The sequence below is a fragment of the Sprattus sprattus genome, assembly GCF_963457725.1.
Source record: "Sprattus sprattus genome assembly, chromosome: 14".
Classification (NCBI taxonomy): Eukaryota; Metazoa; Chordata; class Actinopteri; order Clupeiformes; family Clupeidae; genus Sprattus; species Sprattus sprattus.
In genome coordinates, this window is record NC_137912.1 from 32,184,534 (window position 1) to 32,198,253 (window position 13,720).

A 13,720-nucleotide genomic window follows, 5' to 3' on the forward strand; every position below is an offset into this window, starting at 1 on the left:
GATAGTACTATTAATATTAATGTTCATTTTGCACAAATATGTAATACATTTAGGTGTAAGGGGGCCTTAGCCTTTAACTAGCTACGACTTTGCACTATACGTATATATAATATAATTGTTTTGTGACACTCCATCACTGTTATTATGCTAATTTGAATAATAATTTGTATTTTTATGCACTAAATTCTAGTTTTTATGTTTATTTGATGTCTTTTGTTAAGTGGATCACTTTGCATGCTTTTTCTTAGTGCACGTACTGTTTGCTGTTAAGCACTTTAAGCTGCATTCTTTAGTATGGAAGGTGCTATATGAATAAAGTGCATTATTCTTATTAAAACGTTTTCTTATCTAGCTATTTAGCATAGAAAGGAAACACAACTTTAGCTGCAAAGTAATGAATCTGTATTGACAAAAGGTCAATAGCGCCACCCACCCTTGACCCTTCTCAAACAATGTTAAAACTGTGGCCAAGCAGTGAACTGCAACCAGTCTAAGTTACAGTGCAACTCTACAAATATTGGCACCCTTAGTGAATGTGACCAAAACAGGATATGAAAAAATATGTCTTTGCTGTTTATCCTCTTGGTCTTTCACTCAAAATATTCACAAAAATCTTACCATTTCATTGGATTAAAATTATTGAAAGAATTATTATTTTTTTTGACATTTAATACATATTATTCTCCAAAACAGCTGTGCCACAATTATTGGCACACCTTAATTTGATGTTTTGAGCAGCCTCTCTTTGCCAAGAGCACGGCTCATAGGCCCTGTCCTAATTATCTTCCCTTCACCCTACCACTAAATGGAAGTGTCCTTCACTGGGGAGTGCCCCTTCACCACGGAGTGAGTTGTGTTAGGGATTGAAATCTTTACCTGTGACATGGGACAACGTTAACGTTACTCAGCTACTCTCATAGAGACGTTCATTTGTGAAAGACAGACTTTTTACTAACAATCATATTCTACTCAACTGTAAGGAATATTATTTTGCATAATGATCAGCTAGATATCCTGATGTGTTTCACATTTTCTTTAAAGTTATTTGCGAAGATATACTTACATTTGTAAACTTCTTTTTCTACACTGGCAGCCATCTTTCTTCAAAATGTTTGGAGTCAGTCGGTTACCAAGCAGTTCGCAAGGCATCCTGGTAAATGTAATCTTTCCCTTCAGCTGAGTCTGCCTCTGGTCGCACTCCGTTTGAAGGGGTAGTTTGAAGGGGTAGTTTGAAGGGTTGAACAACACTTCCCCTTCCGTCTAAAAAGAATTGGGACACCCTACCCCTTCACGCGAATGCGCAAACGAAGGGGAAGGGCGACGTGCTAGGGTGAAGTGGTAGTATTGAGACAGAGCCTTAGTCTTCTCCTATAATGCGTGATGATATTGGTGAACACATGGCATGAGATCTGAGACCATTCCTACATACAGTATCTCTCCAGATTCTGAGGTCAACGCAGTAGGCTCGGCTTCAGCTCTTCCCACAGATTTTCTATGGGGTTTAGGTCGGGGGACTGTGATGGCCATGGCAAAACCTTTCTGAGGTCGGTGAACAATTTTTGTGTTGATGTTGAGGTTTGCTTCGGATCATTGTCCTGCTGGAAGGTCCAACCACTGCCCATTTTAAGCTTCCTAGAGGGGGCTGTTAGTCAAATACAAGCAGATATTAAATGAAAACCTGTCCATGATACCATGTATCCTAACAAGATGTCGAGGGCCTTTGGAAGAAAAACAGTCCCACCATATCAAAGATCTGCCACCATACTTAACAGTGGGTATGAGGTGCTTTTCTGTATGGCTATCTTTCTGTAGCCTATATCAGGGTTTTTCCTGCATAGAGAAAATGTAGGCGCGCGCCTAAGCCGTTTTCCTGAACGCCTATGAAAAATCCCAAGCGCCTAAAGGCAAAAAAAAAAAGTCTGCGATAAAAAAAAAACTGTCCTCCAATTCAGCTTAATGGTGTTTTAAGCGCTCACGTTGAATTCAAGCAGCAGATCCCGCCTCCTACCCCCTCAGCCAATCATTGAACAGAGGCTTCTCCAAGTTTGCCAGACGTTAGTCACTTTAATTTTTTGTATAAAGCAACTAGCAAGCAGTTGCCTACATTATCTTAAAAAAACAATACTTTGATAGTAGGCTTTAAGTTTTATTTAAGCAGTATGTGCGTGAACCTATATATCCTATGTGTGATGGTAAGACTAATATTAATGCCATATATACAATAACTGATTTATGAGAGCTATCCAAAGACTGGTGGCTGCCGATTTAGCAGTCAACCTACCTTACTCTGTACGTTTAGATGCTTTACAGGTAGCTGTAAGCCATTAGATGCCTGGGAAATATTTAGTATCTATAAAACCCAGCTCACCTTTATCTTTTTAACCAGATTTTTAAACAGGTCGCGATCAACAGGCTCAATAGGTACAATAGGCTACCTTGGTTAAAAATCGAATTACGGTAGTCATGCTAGCATTGCGCTAAATAATTAGGCAGCTAACATTAATAAGTGGTGTTTACATAAAGTCACTTATTGTATATGGCATAAATATTATTCTAAAACACCTTCACTAGTTGTTTTAAGCAGATTTGTGAGCAATTCATCACGTATGCAATGCACGTCAGCGAATATGTTCTGAATAGTATGTTTCAAGTAGGCTACAGCCAAACTCTCGTTCTGTTTTGATCAATAGTAATCGAGTTGATAAGTCTGATCTATACGCAACTGTGAGGTGCGCGAATGGACAGAGCCAATCACTTAATTACTCAACCTGCGGATGCATCCTGACTTCATCAGTCGGCGGTTTCAATATTCATGGCTTTCAATTTATTAAAATATCTGCTATGTTGAGAACTTACACAGGTGTAGGCTATTACTTGATTTGTCTACGCGTTTAAACGAGTACCAGTAGAATGCGGGGCCTCGGGAAGGCAGACAACAGCATTGGTTTTGAAAGCTCAACTCGTTTGTGTTGCATCTCGAATATAATAATATTAATATTATTATTGATAAACCGGTGCGGTTGAAAACTGTCGTTCCACTGCGAGGACCAGCCCGACGTACACGAATACACCTGTACAAATGCACATTACATTTCCACTCAAAATACTGTCAAAAGTTTGATTATTGATTTCCAACGCAGCCTCCATTGGTGAAAATAATGGTATGTAGGTTTGTGAATAGTAATAATAGATAAACTTGACTTTCATAATTCGTGTGTTCCGTTTCTGACCACTGGTTAGTTCTAGATTCTATTGATATAGATTTCAGTAGTAAACCTTGATCTTGAATCTTTGAACCATACATGATAGCACCATGGGGCTTGGACTATTGTCAATATATTAGCCTATCTATTTTAATTTAAAGTGGAAGCAAAATGATAGCCTCCATTTTTTTGATAGCGCCAATTTTTTTTTGGGAGCACCGAAGAGCCATTTTAACCCAGGAAAAACCCTGGCCTATATGCCAAACCCACCATTGAAGTTTGTTGCCAAAAAGCTTTATTTTGGTCTCATCTGACCATATAACTCGGTCCCATTGAAAGTCTGACTTACATTTGGCAAACTGTATGCGCTTTAAAATGTTGTTGATAGACAGTAGGGCTGAACGATTAATCACATTAGCGATTAAATCTCGATATGGTAAAACGCAATTTTCTAACCGCAACGTCCGCGATTACAACGTGGTGTAAAAATTATTATTTTTATTTTTTTGAAGATGGAACATTTTGCACACAGTGATTAAAGCAGGATAACGGATCAATTGCTAATCGCTAAAGAGATACTAGAGGCTCAAACTAGCAAAATATCTTGAAATGTGCTTACTTTGACACTATGACCAACTAGTTAGTAAACAACTGTCCTAACACAGCCAAACATCAAGCCAGTGCAAGACAAGACAAGACGAATAGTTCGGCAGACAGTAAAAAACTGTTTGTGTTTATACTTAAAACTTTAAATTACTTAAATGCACAGTGGCAAAGCCACCGATTTGTTTCTGTAATGAGCAGTTAAATACAAATGTAAAATGAGGGAAAGATTATTTCACACTTAATGTATCTAATATTGTGTTGGTCATATTTAAATCATTCAGTACATTTTGTTGGAAAAAAAGAGGATAAAATGAAAAAAAAAATCGCATATCGAATCGCAATCGCAATATTTTGAGGAAAAATCAACTAACCTCTGCAATACTCAACTAACCTCTGCAATACTCCAGCTGTGACCCTTTGAGATTATTTTGCCAGCGAACCATCCTCCTCACGGTGCGTGGGGTCAAATAACAGACAGGTCTTTTTCCGGGCTGATTCCATTAATCTCCTGACGCTTTGAACTTCTTAAGTATTGCCCTGATTGTGGAAATGGGTATTTTCAACTGTTAAGATATTTTCTTATATCCTTTTCCGGATTTCTGCAGCTCAACCTTTTGTCGCACTTAGACACTGTGTTCTTTTGTCATTCCATTCTTGACGAATGGACTTAGGGTATTTGGCCTGTGTCACCTCATATGTATGATACCCAAGTGAAACAGGAAGTCAGGGTTGACCACTTAAGATTTTAATTCAAACAGGTGAACTAAAAAATTGGTAATGACAGATAATATACTTCAGTTAGATTTTAATAATAAGATTTTCTAGGGTTAGGGTTAATAATTGTGGCACCCATGTTTTGGAGAAAAATATTTGATTTAATGTCAAAAAAAAAATAAAAATCTTTCAATAATAATGATTTTTGTGAATATTTTGAGTTAAAGACCAAGAGGATAAACAGCAGACACATTTTTTTATAGGCTGTTTTCCCATATTCACTAAGGGTGCCAATAATTGTGGAGGGCACTGTCAATAGAATGATGAGACAAAGGCCCTGTTTGAAATGGGTTAAAATGCTGTCTAACGAATGGCGTTCTGACTGATTCTGACCGGAGCGCGGGCCAAAATAATTTGCAGGCCCAAAATTGGGCAGCCTAGCACTAGAGAATAGTATTATACAAAACGGGTATACATGTAAAAGGTTCGCAATGGTGTGTTTATTGAAATTTGCAGTGAGATTTTAAGTAACATGTAACACTCATTTAGCAACCTGATTATTATCTACTTACTCATGACAATGAAATGGAGTAATGTTTTAGGAGTGACTTCTTGTTTTACCACAAGTTTTCTGCTCCATTACTCTCCTTACCCTTGTAATAGTAACCTTACAAGCACACTGTATACTGAACACACTGTATAGGGAATCCAATGGAACCTCATTTTTGAAAATCGGTCATACGGTTCAAAAGTTGCGTGTGTTAACACAAGTCCAACTTTGACCTGTTGGTGGCACTAGAGTGGTCTAATGAGAGCCATGAAACTTGGTGTGAATAAAGAAGGGACTGTCCTTAATGAGTGTGCCAAATTTCACAAAAAGTTACCATATGGTTCTAGGGGCTGCCATTGACTCCCATGGTACAAGAATTCAAATAATAATAATACTAACGATAACAATAGGTCCTTACGGAGGAAACCTAATAATAATACCCACAATAACAATAGGTTACCTCCTGACGGAGGAAACCTAAAAAGCTTTGCAGGTGGGCGCGAGCCTGAGGCCAGGTACTGTCTGGCACACCGTCACTGCTGACAGTTAACTTGCCTGGAAGATGCCAGAAAGTGCAAAACAAAGCTTGACCGGAGCAGAGAAAGTGATTGTAACCCCCAAAACTAGTGATTTGGGGATTTTGGTCAGTTGACGGTAAACTTGTTGAGCCTACAGCTAAAGTAGTGTTTACACTATGTAAGCTAGAGTAAGCTTAGCATTCAACAACTAGCAACTTGAGGCTACATCTCCAAAATGTGCACCCAAATGAATATGGCATAATATGTGGAACTTCAGCAAAACAGCCACGTCTGGATACATATTTTGTTAAGTTCGTTGTCTGCGCACGACAGGAGGCCTGCACGCAAAAATATATGTCGTTCAGTTGCAAGGACATGAGGCCGATCACTGTGGTTGATGGGAAAGGCTTCAGGGAGTTCTGTGTAGCACTGGAACCAAGGTACCGTGCGTACAGTATACACCAATAGAATCGTATAATTTTATAACAGGGTGTGCCTCATTTATTTAACGTTAACAGAAACATTACTAGTGTGGGCTAGTCGCGACTGTAGTGACGGTAAATTCCATGAATAAAATAGACTAGATACAACAGCTTCATGCACTGGTTTGAATATTTGCCGTTTCATGCCAAGGAAAAGTTCCATGTTTACCACAGCTCGCTCGGGGCGTTCAATGTCGGTTCTATACTGTAAAACTTAAATTAATGTTAATAATATTTGTTTCAATCTCTGAATGAAGCCTGCCATATTTGGGACAAGAATCGCAACCTTAAATTGCTCGCTCAAAATCTTGATCAGCACTCAGCATTTGTTTATTGTTGTCGTTCATTTAAAAGGCACCCAGTGCAACTTTATGTAAACATTCAATGAAAAATAAACATTCAATTTCTAGTCTTTTTTACACGTAGTAAGTTTCAATAACTGACATAGCGATTGCTGACATAGCGATTGCTAACATAAAGAAAAACCTGCAACACAGCGTGGTCATGGCGAGCGGAGGAACAGAAAAACTTGAACGCCCCACATTTAAATCCCCTGTTTGGGAGCATTTTGGCTTCCCTGTCAAATTGAATGCAGAAGGAAAGAGGTTGGTGGATAAAACCGTGACGGTGTGTAGGCAGTAGCACTGTGGCACAAGAAAGCCATACAACATGCAGTGGAAACACATCGAGCACGGCCACGCATTTACAGCGACATCACCCCGGTGTTTCACTGACAGGAGTGAAACCGAAAGCGGCTCAACAACCGCTCATCACCGCGGCATTTAAGCAGCCCCTTTCTACACAATCAGACCGGGCTAAAGCAATCACAAGTGTTAAAGGCACCCAGTGCAACTTTATGTAAACATTCAATGAAAAATAAACATTCAATTTCTAGTCTTTTTTACACGTAGTAAGTTTCAATAACTCCATACCATTACATACCGACATTCAAGGAGCAAAGATGAGACGTCGTTGTGTGGTGAGAACTGATAGAAAATCGATAACAACAACAATCGCCGCCATTTTCTTTATTTTTTTTAACCTGCAATAAATAAAGCAGGCTTCCAGTCAATGGAAAAATGGCTTCTCCCCACCGGCGATTGTTGTTGTTTACGATTTTCTATCAGTTCTCACCACACAACGACGTCTCATCTTTGCTCCTTGAATGTCGATATGTAATGGTATGGCGTTATTGAAACTTACTACGTCTAAAAAATAGTAGAAATTGAATGTTTATTTTTCATTGAATGTTTACATAAAGTTGCACTGGGTGCCTTTAATAAACAAAAAGACAAAACATGTTTATTTGTCTTGTCTATTTTTTTTATTTTTTTTTGCTGATCCGAAAAATGATCCGATCCGTGACTCTGATCCGAGGAACGATCCGAACCGTGAGTTTTTTGGTCCGTTGCACCCCTAGTAGGTAATATGTTGTTAAATATGTTTAAACTTAAATAAATTACCTATATAAGTAGTTATGTCTCGTTGTATTAATTATTGTCCTGTTATTGACGTGCCTAATGCGCAACCAGAGATTCAAATATGTTCGAATATATATGTTTTTTTAAATGGAATATTCGAACGTCATTTCTGAGCAATTTTGACAGCCCTACTTGTGTCAGAGATAAAGATCTTGCTTTCAATGTGCATAAGCAGCGAAAGGTTTACATTCAGTGCGGTTACATGGACATGGCTTAGTCGGACTGAAATAGAATGATCCTTTCTTTTAAACACCTTAATTCGAATAATTGAGGTCCGACTACAATCTGATCTACACCCCGAGATAACTCGGTCCGGTTCGGTTGTTAAACGGACATCGCGCGCATGAAAACGGTGTATTGGACTATGAACTGTGCTATGTTCCGTTTCCATACCTCCATGAGTATACTTATACGCAGTTCACAGTACACAGTACACACTTACTAGGTACGCAGATTCTCAGCAGGTGAGTGTTGTTCCAAATCTAATACTCCGTGGTGCACTTACCGGAAATTAACTACAGTCCCGGGTGGGGGGATAGCCAGCTGCTTAGCATAACTGCCATTCAGAACCAATGGTAATGCTACCAAGCTAGGCTAGCTAGGTATGCTAACTGTCGGTATACATCGTTAAAAACCACCAAAATACTCATGTCCCTGGCTTTAATTTGAGAATGGCATGTTAGTAGTACATTTAATATCAGTACAGTTGTTTAATTACTGCTGATATTGACATTTACGGTCTGTAGCCTTGTGGTCTACTGACTCTGCTATCGTAGCCACCGTAGCCATTATGTCCGCCATTGAATTCTAAATAAAACGAAAAGCTCTGCCTGGCTCCGTCTCTTCCGCTACGTAGACAAGATGGCGGCCGTTGAGAATGGAAAGTGTACCCTGGTTCCACACTCAGCGTTTTGTCCGTTATGAGTACACATACGGGTCCTTTGGGCATACTTCTTTTCGCCGCGATCAAAATCGGAACACCCTACATACTCAACCTAAGGATGGTAGGTGGGTCAATATCACTATAAGGTGCCTTTGAGACCTACCCATTTCTAAAAAAAAAAGTTGAGATTTTCATATTTATTTTATTAAGTAGATGTTATGTTGTAAGAAATGCATGTTGGTCAAGCTCCCACACTTTTTATGAATTATCTGTAAGCAGACACTGTACATGAAAATGGCAATATGTCCACCCTGTCATGGACAAATTCAAAGGCTTGCTGACAGGGTGGACAATGACAGGGTGGACATTTTTGGCTAATGTTAGCATTTAATGAGCACATGGTGGACCTTCAGTTAGCAACATGATTCAGTTAGCAAGGTGACATTGTACTGTTTTACAAATATATTTTGAATTTCTGAAAAGTTTTTATATTAATTGATATTTCACTATGACAGGGTGGACATGATAAGCTCCGACTACACACAATAACGTCCGACTACACACATACTGTGATGAACATTAAGAAATATAAGTGTAAATACTTAATCTGCAACAAGCCACTGTTTCAGCCTTGATTGAAGAAAGATAAAATGATGGTAGTGATGTCACTGAAGACATCAGGTTTTTTTTTTTAAAGGGCCAGTTACAACATAATGACAGGGTGGACACCGACTTGAGGGACACGTATTAACACTAGCAGTGGTGGTCCGTCAGGGCCTTCAAGGCCTTCTCTGCTGGCCTAAACATCATCAGAAAATAAATGTAATAAAATAAATTTAATTTTAATATTTTCTTTTCATAAATATGTATTAAATTATTCCCCATAGTCCATTATCTTCATTTCATAGCTTCCAGCGTTGTTAATTTATGTTAGAGCTTTCATCCAATCATATTTCAGCTATCATGTGTTGCTACGCTCCGAGGAATCTTCCCCGAGAACAGAAATCTTCCCTGAGGCCTTCAGAATTCACATTGAAGGCCCGTGTACATCTGATTGGTTATCACAACTGGCTGTTTCAGTTCACTTAAGTTGAATGAACTGAAACAGACAGTTGTGACAACCAATCAGATTTCGAGTTGGCGACACTGGGCCTTCTAGAAGGCCCGGAAGATTTATTTCCTCGCGTTGAACGTGACACGTAAACGTCCTTTGATTGGACACTGAGGCAGACCGGTGCAGTGCTTCAGTGCTCAGTTTAGCTGGCTAATGCGAAAACGACGTACATCGGTTTCAATGCTTATTATGCTAGTTGTTTCAATTGGTTAGACTAAATATAATAACATTAACCAACTCAAATAAACTAGTTTACACTAACTTGATAATTCCAGTTTTTGATACAATTACAACGCCATTTTCAAGACGGAACTTTCAAGAAAAACTGGATATCGTGAGGATGGGAAGTTTAATGAAACTGCTTTGCAGGTGGGACAATGCGATGTTTAGTGGACAAACTTGTTACAGCTCACGGCTACTTTCGGTGGACTTAATAAAACTTTGTAGACTAATCCCTGAAAATCGCCTTTTATTTTAAAGTTGTGACAGTAATATCCAAGCGATCGTAACTGAGAGTTTACTACTCTTAATGTATTGTTAATACGGGTGTATTGATTTTAAATGCTCCGGAAATATTAATAAAGTCTGTTGTACTCGACTATGTTAAGGTGATGCAATGCTCACTTATACTGCCTTTCTGTATAAATATAATGGTTCGAGAGCCATGGCGTCATCATAATGATGGTATTAGGAGGTGGATTCACACAGTTTAACATCGTGTAGGACATCGCTGAAGGCCTAGTCGTGAAATGCACGGACCGCCACTGAACACTAAGGATGCACCGATACCGATACCAGTATCGGGTATCGGGTCGATACTTTGTTAAAATACTCGTACTCGTTTTAAATTACCGATACCAAAAACCGATACCCAGTTTTGCGTCTTAACGCGTGTGTTTTCTTCTCCTCTACTGTCTATGCCTGCCAGGTGTGAGAACGGCGAGTTGCATAGAGGCCGAGAGCGGTATTGCAGACAGATAAGTTGAGGTTGAACTTGCAGTTTAAATTAATTCAATAACAGCTTGGATAGATGTGTGGAGGTGGCTTGCGTAAGCTAACGGTTTCGCTAGAGATTTTAAACTTAACACGTACGACCTCCAGTAAAGGTAAGTGCTATCTTCGGCTATTTTATGTTTTGCAGTTAACTTAGAACTGCTGTTACATAGGCAAAGTGTAGGGGCTAGCCTACTGTCTTTAGCGACGCTGCGCCTATAACATATTATTGCCATTTGCTACGGTTGATTGACGGGGACGGGAATGTATTTGTTTTCTCCTCTTTTACCCGGACGCATTTAGGTCTCGAAAGGAGGACATGTGAGGGTAAAAGAGGACGTCTGTCTTGTCTTGTGTTTCAGTAATCTTGTTGACTTTGTCATAAACACCCGCTAGCAAGTAGCCGCTAGCAAGACATCCCGTTAGCGATGTTAGCAAGGTTGTTTTAACACTCTTGGACATTGATGCTAGTATTTCGTTTTTTTTTCCGTTTTTCCACCTGATGCTAATATTAAGTGCTTTTGCGTTAACTTCTTTGCGATGTTATTGTGATAGCTATGTTGGCTAGGTTGCAAACAACTTCCCTAACACAGTCAAACTTCAGGCAAGTGTCAATTTGGCTGCAAGAACGTAGCCCAGTTCATTGTCAACATTAAACTCTAGTAAGAAATCGCTATACCGTTGTGCTGTCTTAACGGCGATTTGGACTCATTTTAAGATAAATGATGACAGGAGTAAGGCACAGTGTAAGATCTGCACTGTTACAGTGTCGAGGGGCGGAAAGAAAAGTACTTCGTTTGACACAAGCAATTTGATTAAACATCTGAAGACGCACCATAGTGCTAAGCACACAAAGTTCACTCATGCCAGTGGCTTAAATGACCAAGCAACCAATCTTTACTGACGTCTTTCAAAAGAAAAAAACACGCACGCACACAGACAGAGAGAGAGAGAGAGAGAAGGGGAGGAAGAGAGTTGTTGATCCTTTTGTAACTGAACTGTGCTCATGTTCTTATCATCCAGGATATTTCTGTTCACTTTTTGTAAAGCAGCCTGTGTTGTTAACTATGCAGCAAAATAAATTGCCATCTGTCTATATTTAAATTTTGTCTAATTTGATGATATTGACTTTTTTTTTTTTTTTTTTTTTAAACCAGAAAGCTCTTTATTTTTGGCTTGGGATAGCCTTCTGTTAATGTTGTACTATAGGCTTGACATAACCTGCAGAGGATAAAATAAAATCTTTCATGGAAACCAAATCTTGGAAGTATCGGTATCGGTACTCGGTATCGGCAAGTACACAAATAAAAATACTCGTACTCGTATCGGTTTGTAAAAAAGTGGTATCGGTGCATCCCTAATTAACACGTATTAAATACTTAATATTTATATTAAATATCTGTTGAAAACAACTAGAAATACCCATTTATGAAAGTTCTTGTCAATACTAATGAGACCATGAAAAAAGTATTTTGTTTAATTTCATGACTTATTACACTCATAGTTGCTTCCACTATTGTGTGAGGGACATGGCAAAATCGCCTACGCACACTTAAAGAAAGTAGTAAAAATTAATAAAAAAGAACTCCTGGATGGTAAATATAGTATAGATGTATGTATTAATGGTTGTACATTGGTAATAAAAACTCAAAACATAATTATTTTACATTAAATTGAAAATAAAAGTGTGATTCTGACTGGGACCTTGAAAGGCACTTTATAATGATAATGAGTAATGACCCAGGTACGGAGGGTATGGATAACGGAACAGAGCTCTGAACTTTGTGTCTTTGCGCATGCTTGAGATCCTGCCGCCCTCCCCCTCCCAGGTTGTGACCCGGAAGTCAAAAGAGACAGACATGTATGTCTACACAAGAGGTCCGAAGATATGAGCACCTTTACAACCCCTACTGTAGAAAACGATTACAGGCATCACTAAATGAGGTGCCATGTCAGAGACTGGAAGAAGAGAAAGCTAAACTGTACAGACATTTTCTACAGGTTCAGTGGAAGATCCCTTTAATGTAACAAATGTTAATTGATGTTGATGGGGACACTAATGGTAGCCTAGAAACATACATCTTTCAATCATGATTTTTTTTTTTCATGATACAAGCTTCCGGCTCTTCCGCCTTGGTCAAACTTTCTGTTTGGGAGAGGTAGGGGTACAAACGTTGTAATACACTGCCCTCAATCTGTTTGGAGTGGTGAGTATGAAATAGTTAAGCTCGCTAGCCGACATCTAGTCATGCTTACATTTAGCTTCTTGAATGGGTGTTACAAGGAAATGTATGATGAATGTCTTTTTTAGTTTTTTAGTACTAGCCTAAATATGTGTTTGTGATTTGAATTCTGATTGAGAGCGAGCGGTACATTGATCTACGTTTCACACCTGTAGAGGTACTCTACACATATCAAAACCAAAGTCCATTAATATTAAACATGTATTATTTAAGGTTATATGGGAACATGTTTTGAATGTGGCGGAGAAGATGTCAACAGGCCGCGATTTGCCAACCTAACCAAGATTAATACCATCATCAAGTGATGGCTAGCTATGCCTTTGTCTTTTATGAAAGCTTTATTTTTCGAAGCCGAAGGATATAAAATAAGCTCTTCGGTCCCACTAGTAATAGAAGTGAACAACTTAGTGTACAACGACGACACAAAGGCCGGAACTTTGTATTCCCGTCGAATGTGATTAAAATTTGGTTTAACACCGAAACACCGCTGCACGTATATTGCAAAGACTTCAGGCTGTAGGTATATGGGAAAGACTAGGGGTATTTACAAACGCTTCAGCAAAGGCAATCTACAGCTCACGGTTGATAATACAACAAATAGCCTACTAATGCCAACGTTAATAGCTGGTAGGCTACAAGTGCACAACCAACTGCATGGAATCCTGAATGAATCACAACTGATCTGTGCAAATGCTTCAAGCATAGTTTAGTTTTGAAGCTTAAGAAACTTACCGCGTAAACAATGTCGTCGGAATGTTGTGAGTATCAGGCGTTGTTGTGAGTTTCAGGCGTTGTAAGCTGAAATATATTCACAGAAAACTTTACACCAACAAGTTACAAGGTAAAGCAACTGAACCGTATGCCATAGGCACATACAGAGGAGACAGTTGATGACGTACCATGATTGTGGACCAGTTTAAGGAGGAGCATATC

General features: G+C 39.0%; 1 protein-coding gene across 1 annotated transcript in view; it reads right to left on the reverse strand.

The window, feature by feature from the left end:
- Positions 1–13,632, reverse strand: part of LOC308375226 (neurocalcin-delta A) — a 48,122-nt gene extending 34,490 nt beyond the window's left edge. The window contains exon 1 of the mRNA XM_080851318.1: positions 13,520–13,632. The gene's annotated coding sequence lies outside the window, so the exon portion shown is untranslated. The remainder of the gene's footprint in view (positions 1–13,519) is intronic.
- Positions 13,633–13,720: the final 88 nt, after the last annotated feature.